Raw genomic sequence first — 22,422 nt, forward strand, 5'->3', positions numbered from 1 at the left:
AAAATTTTCTAACGCAATTCATTAGGTCAACAACCAAACCAACAAAAGCAGAAAACCTCGATGTTTCGTTCAAGATGTACGACATTATCAAGAGAAACCACAAATGACAAAAAACAACACCAACAAACAGTTATATTTGTGTTTTTTCTTTTATATTTGTCTAACCAAAGAATAGAGTTTAGTTAATATATAAATTCAGTACTTTGCAATAATCCAAAAAACTCTGATTTTGAAAACATTTGTTGAATATTCTTTGCTTTGAATTCTAAAGTAAAAATCATCTCATGTACGAAATACAAAGTATATATATATAATTTTTTCTTAAGTTGTATTCTTCGGTATTTTTTTTATTATTTTTATTAAAATGCTTTCAACATATTTATTTATTAAACAAGGTGCACGAATAATACCTTTGCTTTTTTTCACTTTTACCAGTCCTACCACTTTTACTATCTTCAACTCAGTTCGCGTATCCTTTATTTTTATAGTTTTTCTACTTCAGATCTCTTCTCTAATGTTCCATCTATTTAATCTGATATTTGGTTTTTAATATTAATATTACCAAATTGATGAAACTCAAATATTCCGAATCGATAAAAATACTTATCACTATTTTAACCATTTCATGTTTATCAGTAAGTATACTATTATATATTAGTTCATTAATGTTATAGTAATTACAGAAAAATTACAAGTTTTCGCTATTTATTCAGTTTCCTAAAACTGCCATTTAAAATTTTTTCCAGTTCTTGACGTGGGAAAATAACTCCTTTATAGAATTCTGTTAAAAAAACCTAATTTCGTAATCAAGAAAATTATTTTTTTTAATAGATAAGATTCTGAGGAAAATTAAAAAAAAAAATTAAAAATTATTAAAAGTGAACATTTTTTAATTTTACTAAGGTTTTTCTTTTTGTTTTATACTTTGAAATATTTAATTTTGACTATGCTGTGGATAAACTATGAAATATATTTTTTTTCATTGCAGTGAGAAGTAATGAATTATTATCATACTGTATTCTTGTAAACTAAACTTAAAGTAAAATGATTAAAAATGGAATTTTTTCTACTTTTAAAAAATTTCAACAGTTCTAAGATTTACAAATCACTATTTAACAGTTCTTATACAAAATGCATTTTGTATAAATTTAACAAGTGTTATGATATTTAATAAGTATTTTTTATTTTCCAATTTTTATGATATAACTGAACTGTGAGGTGTATACTGAGCGATTCAGAAGGAAAGGGCAATAATTTGGCAACTGATTTTAGAGCTTGAAATAAGGAAAAAAGTTTGTAGAAATATATGTCCGAAAATTCTTTGTTATCGAAAAATTTCGCCCGAAATGTAGTTCTCACGGTGAAATGAGGTCATACCAAAATTTGACTGCATTATTTAAGACTACATGATTTCTTATGTTTTTTGACCAGAAAAATCGAATAAACATGTATCAGAAGAGTTCTGGGACCTGTTATTAGATTTTTCAAGTTAAAACCATACGATTACTCCTAAAATCCAATTTAACTCTTGTATTAAATCTTAAAAATTTCAGTATGTCTTCACTTCACCGGAGGAATTGAGATCCGGGCGAAATTTTTCGCTAGCTGTAATTTAATAAAGCATAATTTGGGACATGTATGATTTTTTTTTCTTTATTTTAGGCTCTAGTATCAGTTCCCAAATTATTTCCCTTTCCTCCTGAATCCTTCTAAATATATTTATTATTTTTTTAAAGTTTCAATTGTTTTAATTTAAGAAACTTCGATTGAAAAAGCAGGTTCTGCAATCATTAAATAATTTTACAAATATTTACAGATTTATTATTCGCTGAAAGAATAAAATTGATGTTAGAAATATATCTACGTTAAAATAATTATGGATTTTTAAAATATAAAACATCTTATCTCATGGTTGTTATATAAAATTAGTAAATTAACAATTTATACATGAAAAATGTTACTTACACGGATGGGATAGAAAAATTCATTGTGCTGTGTATAAATAAGAATTAGGTTTCGAGTTATAAAAACCATTTTGGAGGGGAATTTCCATTAATATGCACGAATATATCAAAGCATGTCAACCTAATGAGAACCTTGGTACTCAGGAAAGTCAGTTTAAAGTTTAAATGATGTTATAGGAAGTTAAGAACCAGTATGATGATGTATTTCCAAAATAGGCTGCGTTATAATTTCCTTTACCACGAAAGTAATTTATTGGCTATGTAAATTAATATTTATATAACATTAAGTTGGTTGTACATTATTCAGTCTACGTTTTTCCGTGAAATATTTGATTTTCATTAAAATTTCAAAGGAAATTACTTTGTTATCGAAAATTCTGTGTATTTATCTCCCAAACGGACAAATAACGGAATAACGGGACAAATTTAACGGAACTTCTAGAATGAACTTTTATTCATTATTAACTTTTAGAAACAATTTATAAATATTCGGATGATATACCTCATTTTCATAGATATATTTTTTTTTTTAATTTTTTATTTCAGAATGAAATTTTCAGAAAAAACTTTCATTCAAAAAATTAGTTGGAAATTTGACGATTAAATTTCTGGTCGCAAAAAATACGTAAAATTTTCTCTAAGCCAAGAGTTTGCTTAACTTTCTTTGATTTTGAATAATTTCCCTAATAATATCTGATTATTTCTTAGATATTGTCACATTGACGTCATCATATTGATGACATACGTCATCAATATCTTCCACATATATCGATGAGTACATCCTCGAAATATGTAACTCGCTCTCTTGTTCGTTTTTTGTTTTTTCAGACAATATATATGCAAGGTTTCTAATTAATTCACTAGAATGTCTTGTATCCAAGACGTTTACTGAAAATTTCGTGTAGTGATCTCAAAATCTGAAGACATTAGCTACGTAATCAATTTTTAATAGTTAATCTTATTCCTGTAGCGCATTTCATTTCTTTATTTTATTAAAATGATAGGATTGCAAGAACACGGTTTTTACTATTCGATCGTTTTTATTGACCATTTCCTTCTTGATTCATTCATAAACTCATCACTACACTCTTCCCTTATTGCCACTAAATTTCTACATATAGGCTGATTAGCGTGTATTGTTTATGTTGATTAAAATTGTATTGATCTATGATTTTCATCAATATCACGCGTGGAGTAGGTAGACGAGATGAATCATTAAATTTTTGCTTTAAGATTAGCTCCTACTAACTACTGTCTAAGGTTGTAAAGACATTTTTTAAATCATTCTGTATAGTGAGTATCTTGAAGAAAAATAGATGCCGATATTTGTAAAAGATTAAACCTGTCTACCTCGACACACTTGTTATTTGGATTTGATCTGTTTGATACTTGTACATTGGAAATTGGTGATGAGTAATAATGTCGGCTCTACATCTGTTGTTTTTAATTTTATGAAAATAAATGAATTAGTAGAAAACACTTTAAAAAAAAAATGTTTACTAATTACTAATGAAGTGTAAGTAAAAAATATATTGTTTACTGTAATTATACATGGGTACTAAATATAAAGAAAGTATGATTTCCGTATAAAATATATTTATTTATTTTGGGTAATGTATTCTATTTTATTATTTAGTTCCTATATTTTTTTACATTTATCGTTTACACGTAAAAAATGGATGTTCTGTTGTTTAGTATATAGTTAAAAGAAACTGTGTTAAAGCGTTATATTTACGTGCAGACTGCAGAGGTTTATGGGTTATTTTCATGGTTCGTCTGTACCGAAATAAACTCTATTCTGTTATCCTGTTTCATTAACACAATGTTTCTTAAATCGTTTTTGTTTTCTTTTTCAGTATTCTTTTATAGAGCAGATGCTTCGTGATCCATTAACAGTAAATTTATCTTTAAACGTACATTTTCACATTATCGCTTGAATCTTTTTCCTAAGTAGCCACTACATCTTCACTTAAATTTGTTTTACTATCCCTTATAGTTTTCAATAGTATGTATGTTTTTCACTTTAATTATTTAAAAAAATAAACGTACTGATGACTTATTATGTTGATTTTTATGTCGTATTTTTACGACTTTATATTTAAGAAAGTTCTGTTTAATATTGCTTAATATTTATCTCACTGAGAAAATATATTAGCTACATTTTTTTTTTATAATTGTGAGAAAAAACTATTTTAATTAAATTTATAAAAAATTGAATTTAAAATTAAAAAAAATAATTTTAATTTTGTTCATGAAATAACGTAATGTTGCATATTCTCTTTTAACAATTAATATTGTTCATTTTTTTCACCTTGAATAAATAATATTTTCGGAAATAAGTTATAACAGATTTTATTATTTACAGTAATTGTGTGAAAAGATTTAATTAGTAAAATATTCATTTAATTTTTTTTTTAACATTTAAAATTTTCATCTTGTTTTTCTTATTATTATTATCTTCATTTTTTACATATAGGAGTTACTAAATAGGAGTAGAACTTTCTAAGTTTAATGTTTTTTTTTTTTTTTTTTTTTTTTTTATCAACATGAATAACAAGACTGTAATTAAACGTTGAAGAATGTTCATAAAAGTGAAAAGCTTTACTTTGTATCAGACTTAAGCGTAGAATCGTTGACTGTTACAGTTAATTACAGTTTTAAAGAACGAGGTAGTTCGTTTTAATCTTGCAAACTCCCATAGAGACGATTTCTTTAAAATTCACCGTTAGAATTCGAATTATTTATAAGGGAATTGCTGGAACTACATCGGGATTATATAAGACTACTTACTTGGTATTAATGTCTTAGGGATTATTATTCAGTTAAGAGATTAAAAAGTCTTAAATATAGAAAAAGAGAAACTCATCATTTTTAGACTAGGAATTTAAAATACTTCATAAAATAATCCATTTTCTTACATGTTTTGAAAATAATTAGAATATCAAATAACTGTGCGATTAATTTTTATTTTAATAAAATCTTTTGATATTTTAATCAAAGATATTAAAAATTTAGGCAGTCCTGTTTCTTTTATGCAAATTAAAAACCTTATTGAGATCGAAATTAATAATAATACTTTAATCCTAGAGCCTAACTAAAAAACAAGATCACTTTATTACCGTACTGGACAATTTCCGTGTCAGTTTGCTGCAGCCGCTTATTGGCAAATTTTTTTTCGCGGCGGGACTAACTTACTATAAAGCCAAAATAATCGAATAGTATATTTTGTATTCATAAATTAATTAAACATTTCTTTTTTTATTATTTAAACTAGCATAATAATAAACAACCTATAAATAAATGAAGATAGTTCATTAATTGAATTTTAGCAATATTATATGGGCTATTAGAAAAATAACACATATTCCAAACAACAAAATAGGTAAATACTTTTATAAAATAAATTTATATAATTAAAAGAATTTTTTTCAAATTGTTGATACGTAATGACAGTGAAAAAGAGATAATACAAAATCCAAAACGACAAAAAATAGAGGGTATAAATTTGGTGTTATAGAGAAATATTGAAGAAATATTTCTACAATATTGAAATATTGTAGATAAGGTGTACAAAGAGGAGGTTTAGACGAATAAATAAAAACTAGCGGCAGATTTATGTAGAAGAAGGTAAGTAATAATAATTAAGTCATGTATTAAGCTACTCAGATTTACTTAACCAAGTAATGGTAAGAAATATTGAATTGAGAAACTGTAAGAGGAAACAAATGTTATACTATTTAAAACAATTAATAGAGTGCCATAAATATATTAAAATTAAAAAAAAAATACAGAAAAAAGGAAAGGAGAAGGTAATCAAATATTTGTTAAGTGGCTGAAAACGAAAAGCTATTTAATATTATTATTCGAAACTCATCTGAATCAGGCTATGCGAACCATTAGAACAACTCCGATCCAGTGGCTGCCATTGCTGAGTAATATCGCGTTCCCCCAAAGTTGAAAGTTTATTTGAGGACTGACAGCCCTCAAATCACAGTTGGAGAATGCTAACCCATCTCTATCTATTCATGCCAATATAGATTTTCGCAAACAGCACCGGAGGTTGAAGTCCAGACATCCACCTGTAGCAGCCGCCGATCGGGTCAGAGTCCTCAACATAAAGGATTACTGGAGATCACTATGGCAAGGCCAGAATATCACTAACTTCTACCTTGTGACAGATCCAACCAGGATTTACTCTTCCCAGAAGATAGTAGTGTAACATCAACAGGATTCGCACAAATCATAGTATCTATAATAAGAGCCTGACCCAATGGGGGGCTGCGGAAAGTTCACGATGTGACCGATGTGGAGCTGAAGAGCAAACGATCGCCCAGCTGGCCAAGGTTTGTCCAAATACATCTTTTAGAGGCTTGCTACAAGACATCCATGATCTTACCTCCGAAGCACTGGAGTGGCTGACCCACTGCGACCTGTGTTTGTGATATAAAGGTGCAATAGACAGAATATCGTTAATAATATTGTTAAATTATTGAAAAAAATTGCAATGTTTGTAAGTTTATTCAAATATATATATATATTTTTTTTATTATTATTATTACAATGATTTTAATAATAACTAATTTGTTTATTTATAAAGTACGCTTTTAGCAATCAACAGATCAATCTCATTTCTGTCCTACTCTAATAATTTTTCAAACGTGAACTCTAGGATTTGGGGATCTCCAAACGACAAAGCGTTTACAATGAAATTCTTATTTTCTATTCCTAATGTGAACATTAAAATCTTTCAACTTTGGAATAGGAAGCAACCCGATGACCCAATTGGATAAGGATGATCGGATGATATAAGACATGAAAATGAGGTGTAGACTTGTATATATACTCAGGCCGACCATTCCTGAGAAGTGTGATTAATTGTACCCCAACCACTAAGTATACTAATGGTTAATATTTAATTCTGTTTAAAAGTAACTAAATTTTACTACAATTTGAACTTCAGAACCTTCGACTTCAGCTGTTAAACAGCTCACTAGTCCAACTCGCTGAATATATAATGATACATTATCGTTATTTTTATTTAATTAATCAGCTGTTTTGCATTCCCTCTGCATAAAAATATGAAATGCTTAAAAGGATTTATAATAAAGGTGTATAAATTTCAAAGTGATACCTTTTGAAGTTTTTTTTATATTGAATGAAATTTAAGAAAAAAATTAACATAAACGGAAGCTATATCACAGTTTTATTGAAATAAATTAACAGTACTGAAATGTTTATTTTGAATAACTTCTCGAAAACACCTGGAAGCGATAAAAATAATATTGCAAAAGTTATAGAAATTCGAAATTGCATTTAATGTACTCATATGCTGGTGTACAATAAAAAAGGTCATCTAATAATAATACCGTTTGACAGAAAGTTTCTCAGATTTATATATAAGAAGAAAAGTTTATATATCTGCCAAGTATTAGTTTTCCGTCTTCAATTTTCTTTTTTTTTTTTTTAGAAAAAATTCTCATTTTAAGAATGCACTTACCTACTTTAATAAAATATTTTATTGGTGTTTGAAGCAATACTCTATGAAATAAATTTCTGTTGAAATTTTACGTTTTATTATTTCAAAATGGAAGCCATTTAATCAATATCTCGGTAGCTAAAATTCAGTAGTTTATCGAAAAAAAAACAATACTCTTTCTTCCAAATATCATTTCTTTCACTACAAAAGAAGAATTCTGTACAATTATATAGTAACATTTTTAATTGCATGTTATTTATTTATTACCAAAATAATATTATTACCTATTCCATGGTTTTAATTTTATGCTGAATGATGCCTCATTTGTAAAATTGTCTTAGAAACTTAAAGGTAATAATAGTTAATTTAATTTCCTATTTACTACAAATGATTTATAAAAATTTGAAGTTATTTTCAACTTCATTTAAAAATACCTTCTTACGAACCTAAGCAAATTGATAATGGATTACGGTATTAACACGGTAGTGGTGTATGGGGTTTGACACACCCCACTCCATTTTTCTTTTATTATTAATTTTAAGTACATTATGCTATAGAGTCATGGCTCAGTGTACCTTCGCATAACTTCTGCCTGAGTGTGTTAGTAATGATAGTTTGTGTCCAGTTGTTGTCGGACGTCTGTGTTGAGCGGTTGATGTCATCTATGCCAACACACCGGCCACGTTATACAATTAATGAAGGTAAGTAAAATTTTCGTACTGTGAGATTTAAAAAAAAAAAAAAAATAGTAAATTATTATTATTTCTTTTATTTTTCATTATTTATACTATTCTGTATTAGTTAGTAACTGAATCAATAATGAAACACATACCAAATTGTTTTCACTTTTTCAAATCTAATTTTTATAAAAATTTTTTCGTTTTTTTTTTTTAATTTTACAGATTGATCAGTTTGAAGCTGAACAAGAGAGATTAAGCTTACTTGATGAGGTATTTAATGAAGAGCCTGTAGATCCAAATTGTGAGGACGAACCTGATTTATTATTAGAAAGTGACCATGATATTTCTTCTGAACAGAAGCAGAGGATTCTGTCAATGAAACAAATAAGATTATTCGCAAGACATTTCTAAAGGATTTAGCATACCAATTAATAAAAATTCAGATACATGAACGACAAAATTTACATTTTGTCGCTCATGAATCTGATGTCACGGCAACTGGCAACTGCTGTCAAGCGTTTTGCTTCACCTAATCGTCAACAAGTCAGCCCTCATCAAAAACTGCAAAGAAACAAGTAGATGCGTGATATACCCAAGGAAAATGGATCGAAAAAGCAAGATGACATGCTGCAAATGTGACGTGCATTTGTAGTGATTTGTATGCGATTTGCATCTGTATCGAGCATGTGTGATCAATGTGCAGGAAAAACAATGAGGGCAGAGAGCAAGATTTGGTGATTTTTTTTTATTTTATACATCTGTAGTTTTCCCGCCCCGCGGAGCTGGACACACAATTAAGCGTAAACTCAGCTCCGGGGGGTGCCTTCACCTCAAACTACCTAGGAAGGACGCAAGGCCCTGCCCAGGCAGCTGGAACTCGGTGTTTTTTCATGCCATGTCTCAAATGAGGAGTTCCCAAAAAGGAATTCCCACCGGGAGTTTCTCATTGTCATCCGTATTACTCCGGTCTTTATGGCTCGCCTCTAATGGAGACCCACCAATGGCATCTCAAAGGAGTCCACACCCTATCATTGAAGGTGGAAGAAGACTTGAGTTAAGTAAAACTAAAATAACAGTGTTTTGAATTTATATAAAAAAATCTTTCTTAAAAAATTATTTATATCTTTAATTTTAATCAAAGTATTTCATGAATAACAAATTTATATTATTTTAATTTTAATAACTTATTGTTTCAATATTATATGTTTGATGGATAAAAAATAAACAGACTGTACTAAATTGTTTAAGCTTCAGAGTTTCACCTTTTTACAGATTTAAAAATTAAGTGCTGTGTAAACGTTTATTTACTAATTTATTTATCCTAAAAATATTTTAATTGCATCAAAGAACAGAAGTAAAATATTTTTAGTATGTGAGATGCCTCACATCCCACACATCAGTGATGTAACAATAGGACACACTACTGCTGGGTTAAATAACATTAATTTATTTTTACAATTAAGAAAAATAGGCAAGGATTTTTAGTTTATTTAACATTAGCATGTATTTTTTTAATGAAAAAAAAAAAACGGTAAATTTTTGTAAATTATTATTTTTTGTAATATGAAATAAAATTTTGCACAGCAGGAACGTGTAAATATGCTGTTTTTGTTATAGTAATTTACAATTTTATTATCCAGTCTACTTTCGCAGACATATTCGACAATACATATTCAACAGCGTTAGTGAATAAGGATAACATTTTATTTTTTATAAAAGTTTTTGTAAAATAAGATTACACGGTTTATCCACTACTGTCGCCCAAGCTTTGCTTTATTGTTAGGTACTCGAAGCAGCTCGGCCCTCTCTTCATTGAACAGAAAGTGTTTCAGCCTTTCATCCAGATGGTATTGAGGATCGAATATTGGTAAGGTCTGGCAAATTTCATACGGTAAAAAATTTTATTTCTTGTTTACATGTACAAACATACAAAATAATAGTTACATCCTGTTATATCTATAAACATTGCTTTATACGTTAAGGCTTTGTGAAAAATCTTTTCACGTATATGTTGAACATTTCAGTGTGAAAATTAGAAAATCAGGCAATCCTAGATCTATTTTATCGGTTCCAAAGTAAGTTAAATAATAATTTTGTTAGTTGCTTGCAAACAAACAAAATCTAAGCTTGAGGATATTAAAACTTAATGCTTTATTATTCGACTTACCCATTTTATCTCTTATTGTTAAAAATATAATTAATAAGTCTTGTATCAAAACTTAAAATTGCATACGTTGAGGATTAAATAAAGCGTCATGAGCGTCATGAAATTGGTGCTTCTCATATTAATTAAATTCTAATTTATTCTATTTTTACATTTTTTTAAAATCAAAACACCAAAAATGTTAGCTTCCGTTAAATTGCATTTTACATATATTTTGATTACCATATTTCTCAAAATATAAATTGCGGCTAATCATCCATGTTAATTATTTTACTATTTACCTTCTAGACAGTAGTGAAGACGTTAGAAAGCTAAGACTACTGCATCTATTGGACCTTGATGACTTTATGTGCTTGTGTTTGAGCTGCATTGAGTGTTATCTATCAATTCATTACTTATCCTTTCAATTTTAGTTATTTTTTTCGTTATTAATTTTATTTGTATTTTTTTTCTCTCAGTGGTTCATCGTTTCTCTTGTTTAATTATCCTTTGATTGTTTTTGTGTTGAATCACTTATGGTGCAATTCTCTGACTTAACTTTATATGTGTGCTTACATTGAATGTTCTATATAGAAATATTAGTATGTTATTTTTTAGGAGCTTTGATAGAAGTCTCTATGCTTTTGTTTAAAGTTATCATATTTACTTATGGTTTTTTTAATATTGTAACCGATTGTAAATTTTATTTTGAGACAAAAAAATATATTTCTCACAAAAAAATGTAATAATTTTTTTTCTGTGTATATTATACATCGTTCTATATTTTTTTTAGATGTTTTACTGATAGGCTGCAACAAAATTTACTTGAAAAAAGGTACATTATCCCATCAAATAATCTTCTAGTAAAGTTGGTTTTGACTTCCTACACCTTTTAAGTACACCAAGCCATTATTGCTAAGTTTCTTTCAAAAGATTTTGTATCGTGAAATCAGCATTTTACACCTGATGCTAAGACCATAAGCCTATCGTAACCACCTTTTAGCAGAACACGTTAATAGTTACATAGAACTTCTGTTTATTATAGCAAAGGAGAAACAAAATGTTTTCTGTAATATTCTTTTACGTTGTAAGTTATTAATTATTTCTTAAGGTTATTGAACACATGTTTTAATAAAGTTTTTACTTCTGCAAACTGGTTATCAGAACGTACAACATTTAATGGAGTGTTAATTTTTGAAATTATTTTACACAACATATTTTTATTACATCTTACAAGTAGGCTATATAAAAAAATTGTACTTAGTAAAATTTTTTTATTTTTTTACCAGCAGTAATTTTTTAATATAATTTTTGAATTTCCCAATGTGGAAAACTATAATTAAGATTCTGAAATGATAATTTCAATAATCTCGTTAAAAATATTTTAATTAACTATAATTTGTTAGCTTGTGTTATATTAATATTAAATTAAAATACATTATTGTTATATTTGAATTATTATTGATTCTATTGTATGTATACAAAGGAAACATTGGGTAAAAGAAAGACGGTAAAGAAAGAAAAGTATACGGGCTTTTATAAGATGACCTTTCTGAAAAATATTGAAAATTAGTTGATGATATTTAAAAAAAATTATAGATGCGCAGATAATAGAAAATTATGGTATTTAAATATAAATTAGGGAAAAGGAATTATTTTGAAACAATCTGGTTGAAAGAAAGACTATATTTCTGATAATGTTTCAAAACTTCCCGGTTAAATTAATTTGATAAATTTTAATTATGTAAAAGGTAAAATCTGTAAAAAAAATTATAATTTAGAATACAAATAGTAGAATAATTCAAGATTTACGATGATTTAAGCGTCTGAGATTAAAAAAAAAGAAAAAAAGTTTAGCATCAAAATACTTAAATGACTAATGACATTCATTTACTTTTACTCGGCATGAAGAACATTTTTGTTGTGAGTTACTCCAAGGTACAACAATCCAGGCTAATTTAAGAATATTTTTACCTAAGGAAAAAATTTTAGCATTAGCTTTATGTTGATCATTCCGTGCAAATATCCTTTTTGTATTTGTTAAAATAAACGAAATGAACAGTAGGTATGAAAGCTATAGGACGATAATTTCAAAGAAAATTCTAAAATTATGTAATTGTAAATTAATAACGTTTTTGTCCAAACATATTTTACATGTTTATATTTTTTTAAAGTTTATACTTTTTTATATTTTTAAATTTATTCCTTATTTATTTAAAATAATAAAAGCTGATAACAAAGTTACAATGTCCCTAGAATTAGTTATTATTCTTACGTATTGGAAAAATCATGATGCACGAAAAAAATTACTTAAAAGTTTAAATAAACTAAAAAATATTTTAACAAATACAAAAAAATCGATATTTTTAAACTTTTATAGGCTCCCTGTCGTAAATATTGCCCCAAAGTATTATTATTTTGGGTCAGTTGCATACTACTATGCCTAGGAAGACAAAATAAAATTCGGTTAAAAACTATACAATAAATAAAAAAAAAATTTTTCAATATTTGGGAAAGAGGCAATTTTGGGAAAAAGTTTTTTTTAAGATGGTAAGATATACGCAAGTACTGAAATACAAAGTGGGGTTACGTGTGCAAACTTTTGAGAAAATGGATCTCAAAAAACTATCTACCCCACCGCCTGTAAGTATCGACCCTAAACGTTTATTAACAGATTCCTTCATACATACATGAGTCTCTGTGCCAAATTTCGTCAAACTCGGTTAATCCAGTTAAGCTTGAAATTCGCCTACACGGGTACTTACATACAACCATTACCCCAATTTCTTTCTTCTTTGGGGCCCCTGAGCATGAAACGCCGATAAGTGCAAAATAAACAATACCCCCCTTTTTTTTTTACTGATTCAGCAATTTTTTTATAGATTTTATTTCTTGCAGTGTAACTCTAGAGCTATGATAACATGAAATTAAACATATCAGTTCTTCGTCAGTTCATATATTAAGGACTTCATCTATGTTAAAGTTCAAAAGATTATGTGATAAAAATATTCACTCAAGAACTTATTTATTTTTTGATAGATAACATTTATATAATCTAATTCACATGTTTCATAACATAGATGGAATAAAAATGTAAAAAACCGGAAAATATAGCGCAAACACAACTACATTTCATTACATTAGCACACTAACATACTTACGTAATGCAGATGAATTGTTATTAGAAATTTTGTAAACTACCGTGTAGAACCAAACAAAATATTCTGGTTTAACTATTGCGCTATAGGTACGTAGTTACCAGAGCGAGATTTTAGGAAATAAAACTAGAAAACTTTGAAACGTAAGGGTGTTAATTTTAAATAATCTTGACCATTTCTAATTTGGTAAGAATTTATTTTATTCATTAATAGTGTTTTTTTTTCAAGGGGAGAAAATCGCTTTCCCGTTATCATCGCCCGAAGTTTATCCTGCTGATAATTTCTTTATTAGTATATATTTTATTTTTTTCTTAGAAAAAAATTCTACAAAATTGAATAATTATATTATTATTGTAATTTATTTAATCAACATGATTTACAATTTTTTCTTAACACTTCATTACTGGATGAGGAATGAAACAGTTTGAATGAACATTCTCTCAAATTCAGGCGTTAAACAAAACTTAAAAGAGGTTTAATAGTCTATTATTGAGCTTTTGTAACTCTTCAATTCTTCTTTTAGTTCAACGCTGTTGCTTAAGATAGGTTTACGCAATAACCGAATGAACATTAGGAGAGTATTATAATTAATTTAATTGGATTTAAAATGTCACCTATTTATATAGAAGTTTTTTTAGTTCAGAAATGGCGTGATATAATGCTAAAATTGATGATGGATAATTACTGTCAGAACTATATAAATTTATACTTACTAGAAACATAAAGTCTAGCTTTTGATAGGCTGCAAATTACAGTTCTTAATATTTTCAATATTACTTTTGCCAAACATAGATTTCAATTTTTGTAATTAAAAATATAAAATTCGAATTTGAAAATATATAATTTGGAGTATATTTGAGCATATATTGGGTTTGAATCATCAGTTGTTTTGCGTGATTTGTTATTTTTAATCCGTTTTTTATTTTTTTCTCATTTATTGTTACATCCTCGACATTTCGTACACAGTCGTCAGTCTCCTAGTTTTCCAGCACAACTTCCTACCAGATAACTTGTTAATTCGTATTATAATTTGTTATCTTCATGCATTCCTTTGGTAGTTTTAATTTATAACTTTATCTTCTTTTTTAAATTACATACGTTTTAGAAATGATAGATAAACATTTTTATACAGGTTTCTGCAAGGCAATAATAGCCTGAATTACTTGTTATTGATATCACCGATTTCCTATATGAATGTTTAGGAAGTTGGTTTTGTCCACTAAGAAGACAGAATTTCCCTTACCTTGTATCATCAGTTATTCATAATTTTATTATTGCATTGATGGTACGGTAATTTTAGAGTACGGTTAAAGTGATACACGCTTTTTTTTTCACTGAATACTTATTGGTTTCATCTGCTGTTATGAAAGGAAGGAATGCTATTTGTTTCTGTAAGCCAAGCTTTAACTTGTCTTCAACTGTGAATGGCAGTAACAAAATCACGAAATTCAACAATTTTTTACACACCTAATTTAAACGTGTTTTATTTCCCGATTTAATTCATCATTAGAATTTTAGTGTGATTTTTATTGATTTTAAATTAATTATATCCTATATATTTTGAATTTTCGTGCTTGGTTGTTTTTCCCGTTGTTTAATTTTGAAAGTTATAGAACGTTTTTGCATATAATTATTTTGTTTAGTTCGTACGCACGTAAAACCAGATAAATGATTAAATGAGTTTCTTATTTATGTAAAGTAGCCGGAAAATTTATTCTTTCCTTCATTCTGACTGATTTACATATACGTATCCTTATGTAAAACTAAGGATCCTTAAATGTACGTATACTTAAGTCGTAAAGTTTACTATTTATTAAAATAATATTAAAGCACAATCCTGAATACACTTAAATTTTGCTTTAGTTTCAGTAAAATTATGCGTTATTGATTTATAAGTTACTCAAAAATTACTAATTCACTTCACTTCTATAGAATCTCTGATTATTACACACTATTAGTGTTCGATTTTTTACAATTTTACCAGTTGATGTAGATAGTAACAATGGAAGAATATTAAATAGGGTTAGAGTAGGTTAGATAATTTTCCTTATTTTCAATGAAATATTTTATTATATATAATAAAGCTGTTTTTTTATTATTAATGGTTTGCATTATTATTATAATTATAATAAATAGTACTTAATAGAAAACTATCCAAATATCCTATAATGTTTACAGCCTTTTTAATAAATTAAAAATCATCTTCCCTTATCTAATATTGATAAAAATATTTTTATTTTTTGTAAAAGTTTTGCCAGTAAATTATTAGACAACTTATAATGAGGTTATACTATCGAAAACCGCTAAATCCCAATCAAATTCCACCAACAAAATTCCAGTGTATAAGAAATCTTTATTTCGAGTCTATATTGGCTGCAAACTCAATTGAAGTTTTACAATTGATATCGTTCAGTGCCAGCCTGACTTTTTGTCGACGGTACTGTTATTTAATCCTATAAACTTACATAACCTACATTAAAATCCAATGAAAAAGAACATAACATTAAACATGGAGTTGAATATGAATCATACAGCATAACAAATTGCCGTAAAAGAGCTAATAATATTTTACGGTAATAGCTGATGTTGGTCATAATACTAGCCTCATTAGGTTTTTTCAGAAAAACTTTCTTTTTAGGTTTAAGTTTAGATGTAAGACTAATTATTTTCGTACTTAGAGAAGTTTTTATCCAATTAAGCGAAAAAATCGTTGCAAATTATATTTTTATCTACTGTTATGAATCCACCCTTCCTCATTAGAAAATAAGTTTTAGGGTGGGTTAACATCATCGCGCTTTCTAAAACCAAAATAACTTCAAAAAAAAATATTGCTTGCACTTTTAATTTGTTGTCTTCAATAAACAAAAATCACTGTTCCACTTATCTATCTAAACTATCTTAAATTTCTCTAAAACATTCTTCACTCGTTTATCTCTGGTCATAATAATATTACATAATGTTCATTTACAATTCAAATATTTTCCACTTATTTTTTAATTTACGTCTTTTTTAACTTTTAACATTTGAATTCGTGTACTAAATCTCCACGCGCCTAGTCCAATAATACGTGGAAAATAAACATAATATTTGTCACCACTCATGTCATTCGAGAAATATAATTCATGATTAAATTATTCCTACTTAAATAAAAGTGACTTATTAGAACATAGAACTTATTAATCAAAATAAAAATATTCATAATTTTTTTTTTTATAAATTTGAAGTTGTTTATTAATTAGTAATTATTAAGATTAACATAATTTATTTATTTTATCTTCATCAATCTCTGATACAGTAATTTTCAACATAATCTATATAATCTCAAAATTTTCTTGTATTATTAATTAAAAATTTTATTCAGTATTCAGTGAAGGCTAATATTAAAAAGTAATTTTCCTGTTCAGAAGGAAAATTGATGGCAAAAGATAGGGAAGGAAAAATGAAGTTATTACATATTAACGAGTTTACAAGCAATGTTATGTTATAACAGCACGTTAGGAAACCTTGAAGGGTAGAAGAATATTATAGTATACACGTAACAAGAGCTTGTTACGTTTAATAGATAGTACTAGTGGTGTAACTAATATTGCAACTTTCTAATATATTATTAACCTCATACTTTTTTTTTAATTAAAAGTTTTTGTTACATCCTTGTACACTACATAGAAAATACAAATAAACTAGAAACGTAATATTTTTTTGTAACATATACTTTTAGTAGTAGTATTTTTCTGATTAGATACTGGTAAAAACCGAATTTTATAAGAAAAAAAAATCATCTTAATTGAATACAAAGTTCACGTGTCGTAATTAGAAAAAAGTCTGGAAAGAAAATATTGTTTGAAGTAAGAGGAAATAAATCTGACTGTAAGACAAATCTTCATGGTTGATAAATTCTACATTTTTAAGAAATTTAATAATAGGTAACGTTCTTAATACAATCCGCATGATTTTTTCTTAATATTAATTTTGTTTTGTATTTTTAATCCTAACATACAACCAAATACACTGTTTTTACTTCCTTGTTCAAAGTAAAGGAAGTATTGTAATCGCGAAAAATTTCGCTCTTCAGATTCCATCTCCTATTTCTTTTTTTTTTAAGTTTTTTTTACTTCCTTGTAGGAAGAAAAGGAAGTATTGTAATCGGGAAATATTTCGGTTTTCATGTTTCATGGGAAATATTCATTTTGACCATCCCTGAATCCATTTTGACTAGTTTCGGGGGTTAACTCAAAAACGATCAGCAATAAGAAGTTGAAATTTTGGATTTAGCACTGTTGTAGCATCTAGTTGTGCACCTTCCTTTTTGATTACAATCGAAATTAAAATTTAATTAATGAAATATTTTGATCTTAAAGGGAAGCACATCGGTTCGATTCAAACTTCATCTCCTTTGGTTTTTAAGTTTTTTTTATTTTTATTTTTTGTTTAATAATTATGTTGTTTTAATGATTATTAACCCGTGTTTGTAAAGAAGTTTTACAATAAATAATAATTCAATAATAACAAAAAAAAAAAAAAAATGAAAAAAATTATTAGTGAAATCAAATTTGATGTACTTTTAAAAATGTGTGGATGTAATAGATATGGTAAAACATCTTATTATTTAATATTAAGTGGAAATTATAATTTTAATCGTATATTATTTTTTTAATTTTTCTGGGAATTTCTGTTTAGTTTTATCTACATTAAAGTTAACTACAGAATGACTGAAAAATAGACCCTCATGAGAACAACAAATACAGTGAAGTATACATGCCCGATTTTTAATAAATTTCAAAATATTCTTTTCTTTTAGTTCATTAAATTTGATGTAAGAGAATATATTATTTCAAATATGTACATATTTCTTCAATTGTCACAGGTCATGCTCAATAATAGTCACTAAATTTTTTTTTTGTACTTATATTTTTGATCAACTTGTTAAAAAATATGCGTTTTCTAAACAAAATGTTTACTGCTAATTTTCTCGTGCGAAAAGTTGATAATTTGAGATCTGATATAACTAGTTTTGTTTTAGTATTATCGGCTTTCTAATACCCTCACAGGCTGCCATTACGTTGTTTAATTCTATTGAGCACTGGCAACTTTGTTCTGCCTTTTTCTGGCAATTAATTATAACAGGGACACTTATTCCACTAAAAGAACGCAGCTACCAAGATCCTGAGTCAAAAACGCTGTTGTACTTATATATGGATACTTCTGGAATATCATACGAATACAAAATATTACTATATACGAGTAGCATACATGGAATTCATTTTTTCCTTGACAGGGAGATAATATATATATAAAAAATCTAAGAACATATAAAAATATAAGAAAAAGTCTTATTGGTCTACCTTATAATTATTCTTCCCAGACATAAAAGAGGAATATTTCTGAGTTCAAGAAATTAATAACAGTTTTATTATTCTGACCTAATATCCTAAAGCTGTTAAAATATTTCTTATATTGTTCAATGCTGGAACCAAAAATGGTAGCTTCAAAAAATATATTTCTTTAAAATCAAATTTTATTCATTAAAATTAATGTATGTTGTCCTCGTCCCTTCACAGCTCGGGCCAATTTTGCCGAATTCATTTAAACGTTTGCTCAACAAAAAAAAACTCCCAAACAAAAACAACCGTCCAGTCCAAAATCACACTAAACAGCTACATTATCGAGCTTTAATCTGAATGAAGCCAAACTATATCCTCATGGCTGAAAATAACTTTGCCCTGAATGATACTCTCATATCTAATTACTTCAAAATTCAGTAATTGAAATACAATTATTATAAAATTAATAAATAATTATATATCATTTACTACGAAAAATAAGTTGCGTTTTCATAGAACTGAAACCAAATACGAACTCAAAATCATTCACTCGCATTTTGATTTGTGCGTCATCATGTTGGATTGATTTCTATTGTAACTCGGTTATTTTAGATTCAGTTGTAATCTCTACAGTGCCTGTAATCTATAATATTGTTAAAAATAAAAATGTTCAAGTTTATCTAAATATAACATTATTTCATGAAATTATTTGTTGTAAAATACCGATGATTTGAAAATATATATCATGGACCATATTTTTTAAATAGTTTAAAAATGCATAAAAAATTAACATTTTTTTTTTTGAAGAGAATTCGTTGAGTCACATAAAAATTTCATATGATATAAAAAAATAATTTGAAATCATTTTAAGATGGCTATATGAATAAAATGAGAATGACCAAAAAAAAATTATATATGTGATCTTTTTTAACTTTATTCAATTTTGAAATTTTCTTCTTTAACTTGCACAAAATATATAAATTTATATAAACAGATATAGAACTTCATCTAAAGGAAACGGGTTCATCCGATTAGATTACTTTATTCATTAGTATTCGTATCAGGGTTTTTTTTTATTAATTTCATTCAATAACGTAGTTTGCTTCAGAAGTGGTCACCCGTTTGTAAGTAATTTAAATTTATCAGTAATGTCAATTGCTACGACAATTTAAATAGAGTTTTCTGTTTATTTCGTTTCTGTATTCCTGTATAAAGAATATGAAGTATAAATAGAAGAACTGGTTAAAACTGAAATACAAAACCCCGTGGAGTAAAAAGCCGTTTGTCTGTTTTGAGTGCAAAATAAAGATAACATAAAAAAATTACCAATCATTAAATTTATATGATCAATATTTAGTTTCTTTACAGTACATAGATAGCGCGCATTTCGTCACTCATCTACCTATGAAATTTTATCTAAAGATTATATAATTTTAAACTAAAAATATAGATTTCGTGCACCTTGATATCGAATAAAACTAGAAAAAAAAATCGCTTTGACCACATGGGTATCGACCTTCATCAGCCTCATACCTTGAATTAATAATTCACTATTAATTATGCCTAAAAATATAACACGATTTTAGCTTAAGCTTTCTTCTAAAAACATAATGGAGTAATTTTGATAGATATTCAATCAAAACTATCGTACAAACTTCAATACAAACTGTGGTTAAAATTAATTCAGATTGGTCCTGCTTTAAGTATTACATATTAGATATTATATTACATATTAGATGCTTTTATTACATATTAAGTATTAAGTATTACATATTAAGTAAACATTGGTTTGTGTATAAGAATAAAGTTACACGAAAGCATTCGTGTAAGTTTCAGAAGGCATTCTGGAACTTCAGTACGAATAATTTTTTCTTATATGTTTGGATGGATAAATTTTTGTTGTTTAATGTTTGTATTACGATGAACATATTGTGAAACCGAATAATGTGAGTTGTAAATATATATACACATAAGAGATTCTGAAGTTCACAACTTTGAAATTTATAATCGCACTGATAATACTTACACCCAGAAAACATAAATTGTTAATACATTGTATATATATATAAATTATAATTTATGATATCAACATTGAGCACACTTAAAATCGACAGAAATAATCAAAACAGTTGAAACTGTCTTCTTTTAGAAGAGCGAATTATTTTGCATATGACTCATATCGGCGAATTTAATTTGATTCAGTAGTGATAAGTGGTTCTTATTCGCTATGTCGAATTAATAAAATTTAATCAATCATTACATATATCATTCTAGTGCATTAAATATTCTCAACTTTCACCGGCCCAAACAACTTATCCGAAACCCAGAACGTTAATTAGTTTTAATAATAGATTTCTGACCAATCACTACCGCATTCTTTTAAAAAGTCGCAAGAATGAATAAACTTTAAAAATCGAAAATTCCGTGTTTCGACGAATCATAGTACTTGATTTTTTGTATAAACACTCACAATGAAGACATTAGAGCATGGTGACCCCGTAGAGGAAGACATCCTTAATGTGGAAGTTTCGGTCGCCACGCTACCTCCTCCGTACCTAGCCAGTATGGGCTTTACCGGAGGTCATCTTCAGAATTCCGGTAAAAGGCATCTCTCAGCCATATTCTTAACTCAGTCAGGATGTCACGGATGCGAATACCGTATGTGATATTCCCATCGGCGTACTACTAACAAATGAAATTCACAATGAAGACCACAGACCTGTTTAATATTTGTTTGCTTTTTTTATGATTAATTCACCTTATAAGCTCGAAGCTTGTGCATGGGAATATGAAATGGGAATTTTGTAGTGTATGAAAAATGCCATGCCTGACCGGCATGTGTTTGAATGCGGGATATTCGGATGAAAGGTCGAGACGCTACTACGGAGATCGAGGGATTGATTTATTGATGTAAAGGTAGATGATTCAAAATACGTTTATCCGTTGGTAGCCATTTTTTTCTAAAGCATTAGAAGCTAGGTATTTTACAATTATTAAATAAAACAGCACAATAATTTTTATGCGTTTATCACAAATAAAATTTACCTTTTTTCCTTTCCTAAAATATCCTGTTGGCATTCCTATTTTTAAATCTATGAACTTTTTTTATCTAAAACGATTATTTATGTTTCAAATCCTTTATATTTACATTTGTTTTCAAACGCTTTACATTTCGGTAAAAATATCTTTAAATAAACTTCTTGTTAGATTATAAGTATAAATAGTGGTTATTTTAATTTTCTGTAATTATCTTGTAGAAGCATGATTACTCGTTCACAGTTATTCACATCCACCTATACATTCCATACATCATAGTCATTTAGCTGGCTTTTAAATTCAAATTATTTGAACAAATGTGAACAATAAATTTATTTACATTTTCAGTCACTTCTAAAATAAAATAAAAGAATAACACTGTATTAAAGAATAACACTAAAGATTTAACAATCTTTTTGTGAACTCAACCGATAAAAATTAATCAGTTTCCAAAATGAAATATTTATGATAATAGAAAATATTTCCAATCAATTTTAGTAACCTTTACATTTAAAAAATTCTTTCTTTTTCCTGTTTAGCCGTTGGGAATTACCGTTCAGGCATTACTTCAGAGGATGATATGTATGAGTGTAAATGAAGTGTACTCTTGTACAGTCTCAGTTTGACCATTCCTGAGATGTGTG

At 27.4% G+C, this 22,422-nt stretch overlaps 1 protein-coding gene across 1 annotated transcript in view; it reads left to right on the forward strand.

Moving 5' to 3' along the window:
• The window catches only part of LOC142325158 (atrial natriuretic peptide receptor 1), a 1,463,037-nt gene that overhangs the window by 681,465 nt on the left and 759,150 nt on the right, over positions 1–22,422 (forward strand). The gene's annotated exons all lie outside the window — the stretch shown is intronic.

Source organism: Lycorma delicatula, chromosome 5, assembly GCF_047948215.1.
Source record: "Lycorma delicatula isolate Av1 chromosome 5, ASM4794821v1, whole genome shotgun sequence".
Taxonomy (NCBI): Eukaryota; Metazoa; Arthropoda; class Insecta; order Hemiptera; family Fulgoridae; genus Lycorma; species Lycorma delicatula.